This window comes from Odocoileus virginianus, chromosome 19, assembly GCF_023699985.2.
Source record: "Odocoileus virginianus isolate 20LAN1187 ecotype Illinois chromosome 19, Ovbor_1.2, whole genome shotgun sequence".
NCBI lineage: Eukaryota > Metazoa > Chordata > Mammalia > Artiodactyla > Cervidae > Odocoileus > Odocoileus virginianus.
The window spans coordinates 26,267,938-26,286,930 of record NC_069692.1 but is presented as its reverse complement, the minus strand read 5'-3'; the positions used below and the strand labels follow the sequence as shown (position 1 = coordinate 26,286,930).

The 18,993-nt window shown below is 41.2% G+C and overlaps 1 long non-coding RNA gene and 1 other non-coding gene across 2 annotated transcripts; both read right to left on the bottom strand.

Annotated features, from left to right (window-relative positions):
* Positions 1–3,333: 3,333 nt before the first annotated feature.
* LOC110136568 (uncharacterized) lies at positions 3,334–16,292 on the bottom strand. Its single transcript, XR_011481907.1, has 3 exons — positions 15,885–16,292; positions 11,522–11,601; positions 3,334–4,239 (listed from the first exon to the last, which is right to left on the bottom strand). It is a non-coding gene; the product is annotated as an uncharacterized lncRNA (long non-coding RNA).
* Positions 14,430–14,503, bottom strand: TRNAK-CUU (transfer RNA lysine (anticodon CUU)). The gene has a single exon. It is a non-coding gene; the product is annotated as a tRNA-Lys (tRNA).
* Positions 16,293–18,993: the final 2,701 nt, after the last annotated feature.

The following is an 18,993-nucleotide window of genomic DNA, read 5'->3' as shown; positions in this document are numbered from 1 at the left end:
AGTTTCATTGGCTGAAAAAAGGACAATCTGAGCATTTAAAAAGAGTAAGACGACTACAACTGATTGAAATTCATTGATGACATATAAATCCTAGAGCTTATTATTAGATATAGCTAAGGTAGTACTCTGATTATTTTCAATATAAGGAAAGAATTGAGCATTTATCCTGCCTTCCCTGTATGAATTATATTTAGTGGTGTCTTAGCCTGGTTTACCCCCTTGAAAGCTGAACCTGAGACAAGGGCCTACTTTAAGGTGGTTTATTTTGGACAGAAACCTCAGGAAACAGCAACAGATGACGAGGAGAGTGAGACAGAGCATGTCAATATAAGGGTGTTCTTCAGTTAGTCATTCGTTAGCCACAGTGGGCGAAAAGGCCTTGAGCCTGAGGGGACTCCTTGAGTTGCTGTGTAGAATACACTTCCTAATTATCAGCTTGATGCAAGAGAGGCGCAGTTATCAACCAACTTGCACTGCCTATTGATCCGTATCTCCGCCTTGGAACCTCAGTCCCTGGCATCTCTAAGCTGTCCTGTGAGTGCCAGAACATGTCCCGCCCTGACAGAGTCAGAGGGCAGGATGTGAGACGCCCGTAGCGCACACGGGGAGAGATGCCTCCTCCAGCAATGGCGGTAGCAGGAGGCCGGCTGAGAGGACGTGATGCTGGGAACAACTGCCTCTTCTAATGCGGTGACCAAATAGCTCAGGCTGGTGAGGGGGACGTTTATCACACAATTCCATCGAATAGAAGGGGAATCAAAGGTAATTAGGAAATCACCATATTGTAATTCTTCATAAAACAATCGATCCAGGCAACAGTCATCAATAGACAAGAGGCTGGTAGAAAACTTAACAATGCAGGCTCAGGCTGACACCACCCGCAGGCACTAACCAATGTCAGCAGCTCTAGGAGTGGGGAGTCCACACTGATGTTCCTCCTGATGTGGCGCGTTACGAAGCACGAAACTACCTATGAAATATTCTTGCCTAAATGTTGTTGTTGTTTAGTCATTGAGTTGTGTCTGACCTCTTTTTTGACCCCGTGGACTGTCGTCTGCCAGGTTCCTCTGTCCATGGGATTTCCCAAGCAAGAATACTGGAGTGGGTAACCTTTCCCTTCTCCCCGGGATCTTCCCAACTCAGGGACTGAACCCAGATCTCCTGCATTGCAGGCAGATTCTTCACCACTGAGGCACCTGGGAAGCCCTCTTCCCAAATAGTTGAATCTAAATCTCATCAAGCCTGTAGGTCTAACTTCCAATTTTCTAGAAACATAGGAGGGAGCTGGACAAGTGAAACAGCCTCACAAGGAAGCAAACAGACTAAAACTGCATGTAAGATATTCTACAAGACAACTGACTGCATTTATTCAACAAGACAAGGGAGGTTAATATGGAAATGAGTAAAAGGATTTCTACATTGAATGATTTCTAAGGGGCATACCAAACCACGTATAATGTGTGGACCTTGTTTGGATCCTGATTCTAAAAAAACAACTATAAAAAAATAAGTTTTGAGACATTTAAAGAAATTCAAGGCTTCCCTTGTGGTTCAGTTGGTAAAGAATCTGCCTGCAATGCAGGAGATCTGGGTTCAATCCCTGAGTTGGGAAGATCCCGGGGAGAAGGGAAAGGTTACCCACTCCAGTATTCTGGCCTAGAGAATTCTATGGGGTCTCAAAGAGTCAGACACAACTGAGTGACTTTCACTTTCAAGTCATAGGTTTGATATATTAGATATTGCAAAGGAATTATTATTAATCTTATGTGTGAGTCTATAAGAAAAATGTCCATATTTTAAAATGATACATACTAAAGTATACAGAGATAGAATAATACAATGTCAAGAATTCGCTTTAAGGCACTTGAGGAGGGGAAAAATAGACAAAGCAAGTATGCCAAAATCTTGAAAGTTGCTGATTTAGGATGATAAGCATATGGTATTTGTTATTCAATTTTGTGTATGATTGAATATTTACATAATAAAAAATTTAAAGCAGCAAGTAAATATCCTTTTTTATAAATGCAAGGAAGTCAAATGGATTTCCCAAAGTCAGAAAGCTGAGAAGTGGTAGAGCTAGAACTAAATCTCATCTCACTCCTTCCCCTGTATCCTGTTGTCTTCAGAACTGAATGCATTTGTTTATTTATTCGTTTATTTTCCAGCCTCAGCTCCCACATAATTGCTTCTTAACACATTTTTATCATTGGCCCATGCATTGTTCTTTTTTGTTTTATTATGGTGGTAGGCACCCTCCAAGATGGTATCCAGTGACTCCTGTATCCTAATAGTCATACCCTGTGGTATGACTTCCATCTTGTCTCAGGGTAGGTATGAATGATCAATAAAGTCCAGCAAAAGTGATGGTGTGTTAATTCATTATTACTTTTATGAAAGACATTGCAGAGACTTTCCTGGCAGTCCACTGGATTAGATTCCGCGCTCCCAGTGCAGCCGGCTGGATTCGATTCTTGCTCAGGGAACTAGATCCCCATGGTGCAACTGAAGATCCCACATGCCACGACAAAGGTATCACGGACTACAGTGAAGACCCGGCGCAGCTTCCCTCATGGGCTCTTGATTGCTCATATTCTCTGTCTCTGTCTCTCTCTCATTATTTGCTCTGGTGGAAGAAGGCAAGTCACAAGCAGTCCTATGAAAAGGCCCAGGGATCAAGGAACTGAGCCTTATGCCTAAAGCCATGTGGATGAGCCATCTCGGAAGCAGATCCTCCAGCTCTTTCAGAGACTACAGCTCTGACTCACAGCTTGACTGTAACCTCATGAGAAACTCTGAGCCAAACCACCCAACCAAGATGCACTGGATGCCTGACCAAGAAACTATGTGTAATAATAACTATTTTTAAGTTGCTAAGTTATAGGATAGTTTGTTATGCTACAATTTAAGAACTAATACAGTTATCTACAAATCTTTGTATAACATACATAGTAACCCCATCGTCAGCACAAGAATTCAAATATTGACAATAGCTTACTTCTGACTATGTGACCCTCCTCCATACTATTCTCATTTCTTCCTTAATTCAAGGTTATCTTTATCTTCAATTTGTATTTATCATTGCCATGATTTTTAAAACACATAGTTTAACACTATATGTATTCCTAAAAGTATATTATTTGGTTATTTTTAGCTCAAAAAAGGTGGCCGCATGCTAGATGTTGGAGGGAAATGGCAACCCACTACAGTGTTCTTGCCTGGAGAATTCCACGGACAGAGAAACCTGGTGGGCTACAGTCCATGGGGTCACAAACAGTCGGACATGACGAAGTAACTAACATACACACATACATGCTAGATGTACTTTTCTGTGATCCTTTTTATTTACTCAACATATTTTGCTGCGATTCACCCATGCTGATGTTTATAGAGACAGTTCATTTGTTTTGACTGCTGTATAATATCCACTGGGTGAAAACACCACACTTTATCCCTTCTCCAGTCAATGGACATTTGGATTTCTTCCAGGTTTTTTTTTTTCTATTACAACAATGTTACCATGAAGAGGTTTACAAATGCCTCCAGGTTCACCTGTTAAGAGTTTACATCTACCATTGGAATTATTGGGTTGCTCACACACACATACATTGTATGTTGTTAATATTCAACTTTAATAGATAATGCCAAACAGTTTTCCAAAGTAGCTTTTCCAGTTTACACTTCCACCAGCTATTTATGAGAGATCCAGTTGATCACTCCCTCTCAACATTTGATATTGTCAAACTTCTTAAATTTCCAACAAATGGGTATAAAAGGAAATCTCTTTACAGTAGGAATCTGCATTTCCCACATCACTGAATGTCCTTTCCAAGTTAAAGCTTAACCTTCAAAGATGATGTGGGAAAGGATATATAATTCTTCATTGTAGTTTTTGTTTTTGTTTAATTTTTAGGTCTCAAATCCTCCCCATGTTCACAATAGACTTTTCTTGACATCTGCTTATGTTCTGAGCATTTTACCTTAGAGCAACAGTAATCAGGGAGGAAATGGACCTCTATTCTCCTTTTTTCCTAGTTTATCTCCCTAATGTTAGTCACTCAGTCGTGTCCGACTCTTTGCCATCTTATGAATTGTAGTCTGCCAGGCTCCTCTGTCCATGGGGGTCTCCAGGCAAGAATACTGAAGTGGGTTGCCATTCCCCCATCCAGGGGATCTTCCTGACCCAGGGATCAAACCCAGTTCTTCTGTGTTGCAGGCAGGTTCTTCACCATCTGAGCCACCCTACAGAGGAGCAATGTTGAATTGACTAGTAAGGCTGCTAGTTAATTTCACACTAAGATTAGCTCAATGCAAGGGAAGAACCTGGTCCTTTTCTTTTACAAAGGGTCTTTCTGGGAGAAAATTTTCTTTAAGGAACTTAGGAAGGAAAAAAAAATCTGTTGAGAAGGTTTTTATTTGAACATGCTGCTGCTACTGCTAAGTCGCTTCAGCCATGTCTGAGACTGTGCGACCCCGTAGACGGCAGCCCACCAGGCTCCCCTGTCCCTGGGATTCTCCAGGCAAGAACACTGGAGTGGGTTGCCATTTCCTTCTTCAAAGCATGAAAGTGAAAAGTGAAAGTGAAGTCGCTCAGTCGTGTCCGACTCTTTGAGACCCCATGGACTGCAGCCCACCAGGCTCCTCTGCCCATGGGATTTTCCAGGCAAGAGGACTGGAGTGGGGTGCCATTGCCTTCTCTGTTACTTAAACATAGACAGTATTAAAAATGACTAGCAATCTGAGTTATACAGCTCTGACCTGAATCACTATATGATCATGGGTTAGTCATTGAATCTTTTGAGATTAAAATTACACATTTGCAAAAAAAAAGTAGATGATCTCTGAGGTCCAGCTAAGTATCAAAATGTTTTTATTCCATTATGAAAAATTAGCTAGTAGACTAATGAGGTTCTTACGATCATTTCATTCTCTGTCTCTCCAATCCAACCAGCCCAATTGATCTTGACATTAACATAGGTTGAAACACTAAGCCTAGAAGGAAGATTTTAGAGAGGACCCCATAATTCTTTAACTGTTCTGTTTGTAATTGCATCCTCACTCTTACTACAGTGTCTGCTGAGGAACAGACACTATGTAAATATTTGTTGGCCAGTTGAAGAATGAATGAATGAACTGGATCTTTATTCTCCATTCCTATCTTCACTTCACCATCACACTCAAATTCAGAAATTATTTGAGTTGTGTTTTCAGAGCAGGAAGTCCGGAGCAGAGAATGTCTCCATGACTACAAGTTCAGCTAGTTCTTCATTGCCACTTAAACATTTCTGATGAAGGCCAAAAAGCCACCACAACCAACTGAATCAATATCTCTGGACTTGAGGACCAGGTATCAGTATTTTTCAAATATTCCTCAGGAGATTCTAATATGCAGCCAAGGCTGAGACTCACTATTCTTAAAAAATTGTAATCTAAACTTTTTTCCTATTATTTTCTATTGTTTCTTTCTCTCTCATATCTAATTTCCTTATTTATTTTCTTTCTTTCTTTTTTTTAAAATAAATATATAAGTCAGACTACATTACCTAAGGTTTTAGAGAAACTGTGATAGAATTCTATATAGAGAAAAACCTCCTTTTGTTGCATGGAATGTATATATAGGTAACATCAGGCAGAAGGGGATTAAGACATACTGCATTTATTATATTTATAAAGGTTGACAACTTCAAATTATAGAATTGTCAAGGAATCTTGTCAGGATCTACTGCTCTGCAGTCATAAATATAACCCTTGAAATATTTTACCTGAAAATATTTTCTCTGCCTTAAAGAGCAGTTTTCTTCTCAAATTGGAAAATGAAAAATTCAAGGATAGATGTATCTATGGGTGAACAATCAAATCAGTATGGCCAGTTAATTCTAAGAAATCACTTTTCACAAATTTACTCAAACAAGTCAATCAAGCCATTCTTTTCATAAGTTCAATGATCAAGTCAATTAAATAAGTCAATATGAAGCCCCATGTAGACTCAAACTAACTCTTGTCTAAAATAGCTATTAAAAGTCCTCCAGGAATTGGGATGGAGAGGCTTTGGGAGTAGGCCAATTTGAATTCATGGACTAAAACTTCAGGATAATTGTAATTTGCCAAGTTTATTTCAGGTTATAACATAGGTATTTCAAATAAATTCTTAATTATGCTGCATGGATAAAAAGTGTCCCAAATTAAAGTCATCATATGCAAAGGTTATTGTGATGTGGCCCATAGACGAATAGATCTTTGAAAAACTCTTCTTTCCCAAATAATGTGTCTAAATGAGAGGGAGAACGAGAAAGAGATTCCATTATTAAACTTGGAAATGTGGAAGTCATGGTATCAACTTGCTGGGCTGAAAAGAATTCGCAAAAGACCTTCTGAATGAAAGTGATAAGTGATTAGGACAAATCATGTAAGGTCATTTCCCAACAGCTGACACCCACATAAGAGAGATGTCATTGTCAACTACTATGGTGTTGAACCTCTTTCTCAAAAGTACCCTGCTTTAAATCAGAAGAGCTTGCCGTGATGTTTTCTCTTTGAAACCATGCCATAAACAAACATCTGTAATAAATGTGTTTGAATATTATAGGGCTGGTATGACCATGTTGGGAGTAATAGGTTTGAAGTACATAACAAAGCAAAGAGAATATGCGGATGTCAAAGGGAGTAAGAGTTACTTCAAGAATAAAAGAGACTAGGTCCCCAAAGTCTAAACAAACAACTCTACAAGACACTCTTTCCATGGAGAGTAACAGAACTTGGTGATTAAGAGCTCATGACACAGGAGTCAGATTCCCTGCATTTGAATCCCAGCTTTGCTGTTAACCAATAGTGCAAACTGGGCAAATTATGTCATTTATCATCAGTTCTGTGGTTTTCTTAGTTGTAAAGTGGAAAGAATAATATTACCTATATTAATGAGTAATTTTGAATATTCGCATGAGTTCTTAAATGTAAAGTACTTAGAACAGTGCCCAGCACATAGAAAGCTTGTTCTATCATCATTCTCCACTATTCAACCATAGATCCTCCCAACTTCAAATCAATAACAATATAGATATAAAGTGCTTTTGTTTCTTCTACTTCTAGGAGAAAGGCTGTTTTTAGCTCCAGAACAAAGCATGCAATTTACCCACATAGGATAAGTATGTATACACTGCAAAAATGATTGAAATGCTGTTTGCTTGCAAATATTATGGTCATGAGTTGTTCTAAAGATGTTACAATTATAGGGCTTAGAACTTTATTTTAGATAGAAATCCATTCGCTGTTGAAGCCCTGTTTTGAATTAGACTTCTCTTGAAGAGGTCTTTTTGTGATTTTTTAAATTTTTTTTTTACTTTTTGTTACATTCTATTATAGTTTTCAAACTTTACACAAAAGTAGAAAAAATAGGGTAATTAGACCATATGTGCTTATTACCCAGTTTGGTCAATTATCCACATTTTTCACTCCTCAACAATGCTGGAGTATTTTGAAGCAAATCCTGGATATCATATTTTGCCTCAAAATATTTCAGAATTTATTTATAAGAAATAGGATTTCCTTTTTTTTTAAAAAAAGTAACTACAATTGTGCCTAACAAAATAACCAAAATTCTTAATATTCCAGTTGTCTCAAGAATGTCTTCACACGGTTGATTTAAGTTAAGATCTAAACAATGTGAAATGGGTAGTTTAAGTTGTAAGTATTTGGTTTTATATTTTGGAAGATGTTTCAGCTTCATACTTTTTTCTAAAGGGAAATGAATGATCACAGCTGCAGTTTGAAATTGAAATCTTCATGATAACAGAGGAGAGAAGGCTAGAGTGAGACGTAGGAGTCTCATAGTAGGTGCGGGTTTTGCTTGTAACACTGATCCAGGGGTCTATTTCATGACAGTAGATTCTTTTACTACTGCAGAAAGAAGAAAAACAATCCTTCTAAAGTACTTGTGCCATACTAAGCATTGGGAGTTAAAAAACAGCCTGTCTGTGGTCATTCCAAGACACTGAAGCTGAATGAACTAGTCAACATCTCAATCTTTGAAGTCCTCTGGGTGCAGAACTCCCTTCTGTTTTTCATCTGTCTCAGACTTTAAGAGAGACAGTCTCCTTCTTAAAAATATTTCCAAAGGATTTATTGGTGATATTTGCACCTTGGTTCTCATATTTAATAATCATGCCTCAGTTTTTTTTTATACAAGACTATTTGCATGCCTCCTAAGACTTGGATTTAATGTTTTTATTGGATTTCATCAATTTTAATATTGATTTAATAGGACTACCACTGAAGCCCCCAAGTGTGTTTTACAAGGAGACACTTTATAATTCCTTTATATTAGGTTACTTGTAATGACCAGAATAAATGAGATGTCCCTTTCAAAGGAGGTAGATAGGAAATAAGTAACAAAGATAGTATTTATATAGATATAATGTTAACATATTTGTATGGTGGGAGGGATCTAAAAATAAATGAACCCACATCCTTCTGTGGGTTCCTACAATACAACCTCTTGCAGCTATGAAAGCTAATGTGAAAATCATCTTTATTGATTACAACCTCAAAATAGTCTGTTACATTGCATACGTCTTTTCCCCAGGTCCTATTTATTATTGTAAAATTACCACTGCTTTTATATTTCCTTTTATAATGTCTTCTGGAGTATGGTTTGTTAAAATTGTATAGGTTGAAAATTAAGATTGTAGGCTCTAGAATCAGGCTAGATCTAAATCTAGATCTTGGTTCTGTTACTTCCTAGCTGAATGCTTTTAGGCAAGTCACTTAACCTTTTTATGCTTTGGTTTATTCACTTGTAAAATGGATGTAAAAATACCCATGTAATACCTTATTATAAAATAATTTTGATTATAGTTCAGCAAATATTTAAGCTCCTTTAGGATGCCATTTGCAGCCATTGATGATCTGTTCCTATCCTACCTTTGGGGTGGTCTCACAGATCCCCTTTAATACACTCATCCTAAACCCACTGAATTATCCCCCTTCCCTTTGCTCCATGTGCACCATCATGCCTTGAAACCTTTCTTCATATTGTTCTTCCTGCCTAGGATGCTCCTCTTCCTCCCTCCCTCACTTGTCAATATCATACCTTGATCATCCATCAAGGCCCAGCTCAAATGGTTGCCATTTCTATCCTTCACTAGGATTAGTCTCCCTTTTTCTTACCTCCCATCTCCCTAGGCAAACTTATATCAGAAGTTTGGCTAATAAACTAATATTGGATGCTTTCATAGCTGTTACATTTTCAAGATCAAATGGTACTGTATGTTTCTGCATTTGTAATTGAATATATAGCCATTTCTTCCTTTACATTTGAAAATGATAATTCTTTTTTAAAAAATAAAAATGTTAATACAAGTTAACAAAAGGATTAACCTAAAATGAAAAAAAAGGAAGTTTGCCTAATGTATACACGGTATACCCTGAGATCTACACACATTTAGCACAATCTACTCCCACTGCACTTTACAACCATGTATGGTGGCATCAGTAATTCTGAGGCATTACAAAATCTTCATAATCCAAATATTTTATAAAGAATTGCAGTGACAAGATCTCAAACATAAAGGTTTGTGGGTCTTTTTAAGGGCTTAATCACTTTTAGTTAGAAATTTAAGTTAACAAGAACATTCCATTCCCTAAACATTCCAATTAATTGCTGTTTAGCATATGGGTTACCAAATTTGTCTTTTTAAAGTTTGCATTTAGAGATTGCAAATAAATCTATTAGGATGAAATTCTAGGTCAGTCAGGTTTTGATTTGCAATATTTAATGTTTGCATAATTCCACCTTTGCCTGACCTTTCAAAATTATTTTAACAGCCCTACATTTACTTTCCTAATGGAATGATTTGCTACAAAGCGGCTACAGCGGGTAGTCTGGAAGGACATTATAACATTCCTTTGGCTGTCAAAATCCATCTGTCCTTGTGTTTAGGGGAATTCTTCATTGCATGTGATATTGGGATATAAGACCTCACTTTCCACTCTACATGCCAAACAGATTGAATCTCACTCTCCCCTCACCCTGGAATATGGAGCAGGGGCCCCAGTGCTGGGCCGTGGACCCTCCCACACAGGCCCATGCACCCCGAGATGAAGGAGGAGCATCTGGAGCAGTTCAAGGGGTCAGCATGATGTCCAGTAGTCATTTCTAGAAGGTGTGGTGCAGCAGAAGCAGAGATGGGGCCATCTTGGATAGAGAGTTCCTATGGCCTGGCCTCCTTAGGCCCTGGGTTCTCCCTTGTTTCCCAAGCCTGTTCTTCTAGCCTCTCAGAGTCTATGAGCCCCCTTTCCTTCAACATTTTTGTTTCCTTTAGATAACCAGAGCTCATTTTGTTGCTTGCAAGCAAGAACCCTCGTCAAAACCATTGATATTGCAAGGTGGCAGGAAGAATTCTACATTCCAGTCAGATTGTTGGCCCACTTAGTAAGCAACTGCTTAATGTTTCCATATCCTCATCTGCAAAATGGAACACAGTCTATAATTGTGTCAACTGTGTGAGGATCGAATAAAATAATCTAAGATATTAAGCACAGTACTACTTATTAAAGTCCTATTTATTAAAAAGCATTCAATAAATAGTAGCTTTTATATTACTAAATTCTATGTAATTGTGTGTTCAGGCCACAAAACTCTACTGCTCTTCACATAAAGAGATGCTCCTGTGCACACTCTGTTCAGTGTAGAACTTCCTTTTATTTCCCCATGCTGGGGTTTGGTTTGGTTTTGCTTTGTTTTCTAGCTTAGAACTTTGGCACTTTCCCATATTGTACATCCTGAGACTTCCTTGGTGAGCGCAGTCTGCAGTCACTGACCCTGGATCTTCTCTCTTCTCTTCTATCTGTCCCTGCCAGCTCTCCCTCACCTCCAGACTCCAAAAGCAATCAGCTGCCCTAAAGACTGACTGACTTCAGATGGGAAAGGCAAAACTTGAGTTAAATGAGTCCTACTTCAGCATCTGGTATACAGATTTAGTATCTTTAATGGATTTAAAAAACAAAGCAAAACAAATGCACAGTCTATATCCCAAGACTTATTATAGCATCTTTAATTTATCTACTTAGCTTTTGATGAAAAATTTTTTCTTCCACTGAAATGTGTAACATCCTCTCATAGTTAAACTGTGGAATCTTTTCCACTCAACTTCTTCCCTCTGGGATGTAATAAAGAGACAACTTATGGCTCAACAGCACATTGGAGACAATTTTTCTGTGAAAGAAAAATGTTTCTTACAACATGTAATGTTTCTCAAAGGAGGTGGGTCAAAACATAGATATCAATTCTCTGTAACCATTCACTGAATACCATATTTGGTTTGAGAATATTACAGTGTAGTATGTTATTTTTGAGAGGTTGAGTACTGGTCATGGATATTTTAATTCCGATAACATCCAGGTGTAAATCAGAATGAAGTAGAAGTTAGGATTATTTACTATATCTGCATATTCTCTTTTCCCCCAAAAAAGTGATAGAAGTGCTGATTAGAGAAGAGCAGAGTATGGAGTAGGTGGCAGCATACCTCACCTGTCTGGAAGTTGGCCAACTGAAGACGTTTTTCTGGATCAGTCATTTCCTAGTGTGATCTTGAGCTCAGCCTCGGTCTCCTAAGGTGTGAAACAGAAACAATTATACTCTAAAGCATGCTTGTGAGAAATAATTGATAAAATTTGCGCAAAATACTTGGCTCTAGCAGGACTTCAAGACATGATTGTTGATGATATAACTCAACATCGGATTGTCAGAGGGCTAGTCATTCTAATGGCATTTGATTGTCTAAAGGAAATATGATATTATTATATCTACATTAGTATCTACATAAATCTAACAGAGAAGAGATCTGATTTCATCAACGGATGTCATTGGGAAAGGCAATGACAATTCAAGATAACTCAGATACTAAGTTGAAATTTGTATTTATCAGAATTTGGGATAATTATTGAAAATGTTCTATGTTTAAGTTGGTCTTATTATGATGGTAAGGCCATACCCTCAAGGAAAGCCATTCTTGTTTGGGTGATACTATTTTAGATAGTAAATACTCAGGCAGGTAATGCACAAAATTTACTTCAGGAGTCAGAAAACTTCTTTTAAAAATTATTTAAAAGCAAATTTGAGTTATAGGGTAAAATATATGTGTGAACTGTAAGTATCAGTGTAAAAACTTCAGGTACTTGCTACATGTAAACTTCATTTCTTTATAACTGAACCCAAAGTCTGTTTCACAAGACTCCTATGCTAGGAGGTAGAAATGAAACCTCCAGATAATCTCAGCTGATTGAATCTCCTCTCGTGTCCACCCCTACACTCTTCTCACTGGGCTGGCATCCACAGGACAGGTGGGTGGGTGGGTGGGTGGGTGGAATCCACTCCTCAGCCACAGTCACCTCTCCGGCTGGCCTCCTCTGTCGTGGAAGTCCTAGTGGAGTCTCTGATCAAACATTTTAGGGGCAGGTCTACTTAGACTCTGTAACCTCATGGAAGCAACCTACATGCCCTTCAACAGATGAATATATAAAGAAGGATGTGGTATAATATTCCACACTACAATGAAATATTACTCAGCCATAAGTGAAATAATGCCATTTATAGCAACATGGATGGACTGAGTGAAGTAAGTCAAAAAGAGAAAGACAAATACCATGTGATATCACTTGTATGCAGAATTTAAAATATGATACAAATGAATTTATTCACAAAATAGAAACAAACTCACAGACAGGGGAAGGGGGACAGATAAATTAGGAGTTTGGGATTAGCAGATACAAACTACCATATATAAAATAAACAACAAGGTCCTACTGTATAGCATGGGGAACTATATTCCATATCCTGTAGTAAACCATAATGGAAAACAATATGAAAAAGACTATATATATGTACAGTGAGTCACTTTGCTGTATACTCGAAACCAATAAAACATTGTAACTGAACTATACTCCAATACAAGATTATGTATAAATTTAAAAAAAATTCTGCAGTCTCTCAGAGCCACACCTACTCTACCCCCAGCCACACATGAAACACACACTATGGTGAGTGCAGAGTATTTATAGCAACCCCAGAACCTTCTGTCCAAGTTCCTGCACACCACTGTGCCTGCCCCCACTGTGCCTGGCTGTGCCATGTTATACAGGTGCTGTTCCGGGCTCCATCTCAGACAGGAGGCACGATTCCCCTCTACTCTCTGGCCTCTGCCTTCAGACTCCAAACCTAGAAAATTCTGATCTCTTATCCATCCCTTACCTACAGGCCCCAGCAAATCTGGCCTCTGCATTTCTCTTTCACTACCTCTCCTACTACTCTCCATGCTCCAGATATTTTCAACGTGCCCAGTGTACTGAGTGTATTCTTCAGCTCCTTAAGAATTTGGATCAGAACACTTTTCTCAAGGATTATAAGACCTCTGCAGAAGCAATCCCTCTCATCTTTCCTATTTCAGATCAAATATTCCCTCCTAAAGGTTAATCTTGACTATTTAGCTAAAGTAAACCCCAACCTCTTTTATCAACCTACTCCAGTTCCTATCATATTGTCCTTTTTTCTCACCTATCTGGACCTAAAAATTGTCTTTTTAAATTATTTATTGTCCCCTTTGCAGATTATAAACTTAACGAGATTTGGGAACTTGTGTGTCATCTTTGCTGCTGGATCTCAAGAACTCAGAACATCATGCCTGGGATATACTGGGCTCTCAACACATAGTTGTTGAATAAAGGAATGGATTAATCATGAATCTCAATTAAGAATAACCCATTCCTCAGAAAAAAATGCACTGAAGATTTGGTATATCCCTTCAGAAGGTTCCAAAGCCCTGAAGCTCACCTGTAGACTTCCTGAATTATAGTTATGCTGTTTCATAAAGTTCTTTTTGATGAATTCTGAATTTTGTTCTTTGAAGTAAAACATAAGCATGAATTTTGAAAGTGCACTTATGATGGACCATAATAGATCATAGGCCAACTGTTGCTCATTGGTTTTTATTAAAATAGATCCATGATATTTACATTAACTGACCCTAATGACCATATTTCATAAATACTTGCCCATATCCAGCTCTTCACTCCTTTGGAGAATGTGGTAGATTCAATTCCCAGCTTCCCTAGCAGTTGGGCAGAGCCATGTGACTAATTCTAGTGAATGATTCATAGACAGAAGTGACCTATGTCACTGCTAAGCTGGAGCACTTAATTGCTGTGTGAGATCCTCCAAGGTTTTACCTTCTTCTTTGTAGCTACGGGAAGTACCTACTGGTACAAAGGTGCACTGTGTGACTGGAGGGTCACACAGATCTTCAGCAAACTTTGTGTGAGCAAGTAGTATAAACCTCTCGTGTGTGTGTGTGTGTGTGTGTGTGTGTGTGGTGTGTTTTTATTTGGCTGCACAGTCTTAGTTGTGGTATGCAGGATATTTAGTTGAGGCATGTGGTATCTAGTTTCCTGACCAGGGATCGAACCTGGGCCCCCTACATTAAGAGTGTGGAGTCTTAACCACTGGACCACCAGAGAAGTCCCAAACCTATCTTGTTTTAAGTCTCTTAGATTTTCTGATATTTGATATTGCAGCATAACCTACCATAACCAAATACACCACTGTTTTGGAAAATATGTGATTTCTTCACAAACCAATGCAGCGGGGGTAGGGGGAGCTGTTATTTATAATTTAAAGAAGTCTTATAAGATATGTCACAATTTCAGAGATGTTAAAATTTGAAAAATGTGGGCTTTAGATGATACAAAATACAGATTGTCAAAAGGAATATGTAGATTAGTATAGTGTCAAGAACTCCAAATCCAGAGTTGAATAGAAAGTTATAGATTCAAATCCCAATACTTACTGGCTTGTGACTTAATAACTTAGCTTATGCAAGCCTTAGTTTCTTCATCTGTAAAATGGGGATCACAGTAGATGCTGCCTTATAGGGTTTTGTGGATATTAGATGAGACAATTCTTACAATGTGTTCAGCATAGTAATTTTCCCACATATTATAGTCTCCACATTTGGTTAGATCACAGAGCTTGTTCAAAATGAGCATTAATTTTAGACAATATATAAAAGTTAGTTATTATATCATACTAATCAATAAGCAAATATCTATTCATTTCTTTTAAGTCACGAAGACTAGGCCTCTGAGTTAGGTGTTCTTGGAGATAACAAAGCAGCAGATTGAGAGGTTGAGGGCTGAAGGCAAATCACACTGGGGTCTTCTTCCTATCCACTCTCTGAAGTATTTTCTGGATTAATCAGGCTAGAATGAACATTAAGAGCAAGCTTGAAGAGTAAAAGTCATAAAAATATACCTGAGGAATGAATGTAATGGAAGGTCAATCTTGTGCCTATTTTGGTGACTGGCAGGACTAGTAAAGGGAATTTTTTTCTATGTTCAGGGTTTGTCTTGGATGTGTGCTTGAGTGTGTGTATGTGAGAGAGAGGGCACTAATGATTGGGAAGCATAAAGATAATTCATAGAATAAAGGGTGGCTCTTCCAAGATAAGTAAGAGATTGTCCTGTCCACACTGGGTTATACTCTCACAGAGTGTCTGCAGTTATCCAGGGAACATTATTGGACTCATGGTATATCCAAATTCATAAAACAGCAACCCATTATATAATTGTCTTCATCTCTTCCCTGGTGGCTCAGATGGCAAAGAATCTCCCTGCAATGGGGGAGACCTGGGTTCGATCGCTGGGTTGGGAAGACCCCCTTGAGAAGGGACTGGCTACCTACTCCAGTATCCTTGCCTGGAGAATTCCAAGGACAGAGGAGCCTGGCAGTTCATGGGGTTGCAAAGAGTCAGACATGACAGAGCAACTTTCACTACACGTTGTCTTTGCCAAGGTGTAAAAATCATAAGCCCCTTCAAGACTAAAAGTCTTCTCACACATACTTTACGAGCTTTCATTCTGTCACTGATGACATGCATTGTGGATTCTAATTCGATGTTCTCACCTCAGTTTTCTGGAGGACATATGCCTGTGAAGGAACAGGTTGCTGATTAATATGATTATTTGTATTAAATGCCTGGCAGAGCAAGTAATTTTCTCTAAAGGAAGTGTAGCTGCCTCTAAATATAACTCTGGGCTACAGTTCACCTTTTCTGTTTATTTTATTCTTAGCTTGTGAAACTGTATCTTAGGACCTGGGGTATATAACTTGTTATTCGATATCAACTGAACAACAGTGAATCAATTGTAATGGTTCTGGCACCAAAGGAAACAGAGGGGACTTAAATATGTCTCCAGAAGACAAAAAACTTCTTTCTGTGTACACTTTACAACATACCTTTCCACAGTTATTCAAAAGTAAAAAAAAAAAAAAAAAAAAAAGGAAAAAAAAGGTTTCTCACTACTTCTCATTAAAGACCGAGAGGACAAAACAGAGAAAACTAACTCCAACCCACATCCTATTTATCAGATGTTTTGGATGAAATTCAGATTGAAAAATCAAAAAGATTCCTTCTTCTTCTCTCTCTTCCAGCAATGGCATTAGGATGCTTATTTCTCACTGAGAAATACACCCACTCTTACACACTCATTTAAAAATGAGAATGTTGTGTTAGCGTTCCAGGAAGGGGGCGGGGGTTGTGTTAGCGCAAACAGGTTTTGGCCCCTCCCGGTATTCTCGCTGTCTGGATGGTCTTGGGTCCCACTTCGGGTTCCTGAGGACTCCTGGCCAGAGATCTGGCCAGAGTACTTGGGCTCAAAACCGGTGTATACCTGGGTACGCTCCCAGAGGCTACCGTAAAAAATCTCGAACTCTGGTATTGCAGAGCACTCCCTAAAACCTCATCGGTTCTCTTGAGTTTTTCTCGTCCGGGATAACCGCCCCAGGATTTTTAACTTTACTGGGGGCAAGGGTTTCGCGGAGCGAAGCCTGGTTTGGCCCCGCTCCCTCTGGCCTCTTGGCTCGCCTGGGATCCACGAGCCACGCGGAGCGGGGTGCGGCTTCTCCTCGCTTTCTCCAGACAGGGAAGAGAAGAGACGAAAGGAGGTGCTCAGCTCTCCTGGGTACACGCCCAAGCATCTGTAATTTGACCTTTACGAAACAAAACGATGCTAAACGGCAAAATAGCCAACGTGGAGGTACTCAGTCCTCCCGAGTATGCTCCCAAAGAGCTCTAATTCGACGTTTAAAAAAACAAAACAATGCCAAGATGCAAATTAGGCAGCGTAATACCCAGGATGAGCCTCGTTTGACAGGCCAAACTGAGATTTTAATGGAAAGCTTACTCATATCCTGCACACTGAATTCATTCTTTTAGTAAAAATTTAATAAAAAAATTTTTTTAATTGTGCAATTTTAAGTTCCACCACTGTCACAGTGCACACTCTACAATAACACTGAACGGAACAATGGACACCCCCATATCGCATTTTGTCAGGTAATTACGAAGTGTCGCGGCGCGGGAAAGCGAAGCCGGGAACGTCAGCTTGTCCCCCGCCGCGTGTACGAGGGGTTTAGAGCTGCGTGTCTCACCGAAAACTCATCAAACCGTTTAGGCCACTGCCTTAACCCAAAGAGGGACAAACGCCATCCGAGCTGGCCCCGGGCGTGGACGCAGAGGGCCAAAGGGGAGACGCGCCAGCGCAGGGGGAGCGAGGTCGACTGGCGGAGAGAAGATGCGCGCCCGGCAGTCGAGGGCAGAGTCACCCAGCGCAGGGGAAGGGTCCCGCCGGGGGTGGCCAGAGAGTCCTGGTCCCTGGAGAATGGAACCCCACGCGGGACTCCCAGCGGCACCTAATCTTGGGGGGGGGGTGGCATATATCAAGCGCACCGGGAGACGGGTGCGCACGGGGTAACGCTGTTAACTTTGTAGTGAGACAAACACACGTGTGTGTGTGTGTGTGTGTGTGTGTGTGTGTGCGCGCGCGCGAGCGCGAGAACTGGAGGGAAAAGAAAGAAAAGAAAGAGCAGGGAGCTGTAGGCCGAGATGTCCTACTTCTAAGTGGTTCATTGAGAGGCAAAAGCTTTCCTGCAAGCGCAGTCGTCACCCGCGCCGCGTTGGGGACCAGCCGAGCAAGGAGCCGGGATCTCCAAGGGGCCTCCAGCCTCGCGAGCCCTGAGGTGGACCCCAGAAGGCGACACTGTTGCGGACAGCTCTGAGGAGGTCCGGACTGTGGTTTCCTTTTCCCGAGACCCCGACCTTGCCGTCCGGAGGGGGCGAGCTCAGCCGGCCTTCTGGGCGGGGGTGCGGAAAGCGGCCTTCTATCGACGCGACCTCTGGTCCCCACGCCTTCCCACCGCTCTATCTCCTCCCCGCAACCCCATTCATTTTTCCTAAGCAGCTTCCAGTTCGGGCTCAAAACCCAACTCCAAGCCCACCCGAGAGCTCATCACGGAGCTGAAGGGGGTGGCCGGGGTCGGAGCGGGGCCCCCGGGGGCCGTCGTACGGAGGCAGCGGCCGCGAGGGGCGCCGTGTCCCGCCGGGGCCGGCCACGGATGAGCCCGGCGGCCGCGAGCAGCCCCCCGGAGCCGCGCAGCATCCGCGTCTACTGTGACGGTGGAAGCCACGCCCGCTCGGGAGCTGGGGGCTGTCCTAGCGCCCCCCCTTACCTTTCCCCCGCCCGCCCACTGCTCCCGGCGCCGGCCCCCGGCCCGCCCCCAGCTCGGCTCGCGGGAGGCGCTGGGTGCCTGGGCTGGCGCGCTCTCCCGGGCGCGCACACACACACACACACACACACACATCCACACACACACATACACACACACATCCACGCACGCACGCCCAGAGCCGCTGTCTCCGCGCCGGGCCCTCGTCCCCCTCGCCCATGCAGACGGACAGAGCGCCGGAAGATGGCTGACGACTCCACGGGGCACCGAGGATGCAGCCCGGCGGCGGCGTTGGCGGCGGGAGCGGCGGCGGGAGCGGCAGCAGCAGCGGCGGCGGCAGCGGCAGCGTTGGCGGCAGCGGCGGCTTTGGCGGCGGCGGCGGCGGGAGCCGGAGCGGCGGCGGCGGCGGCATCCCCGAGACCCCTCGAGCTACCTTTTTCTCTGAC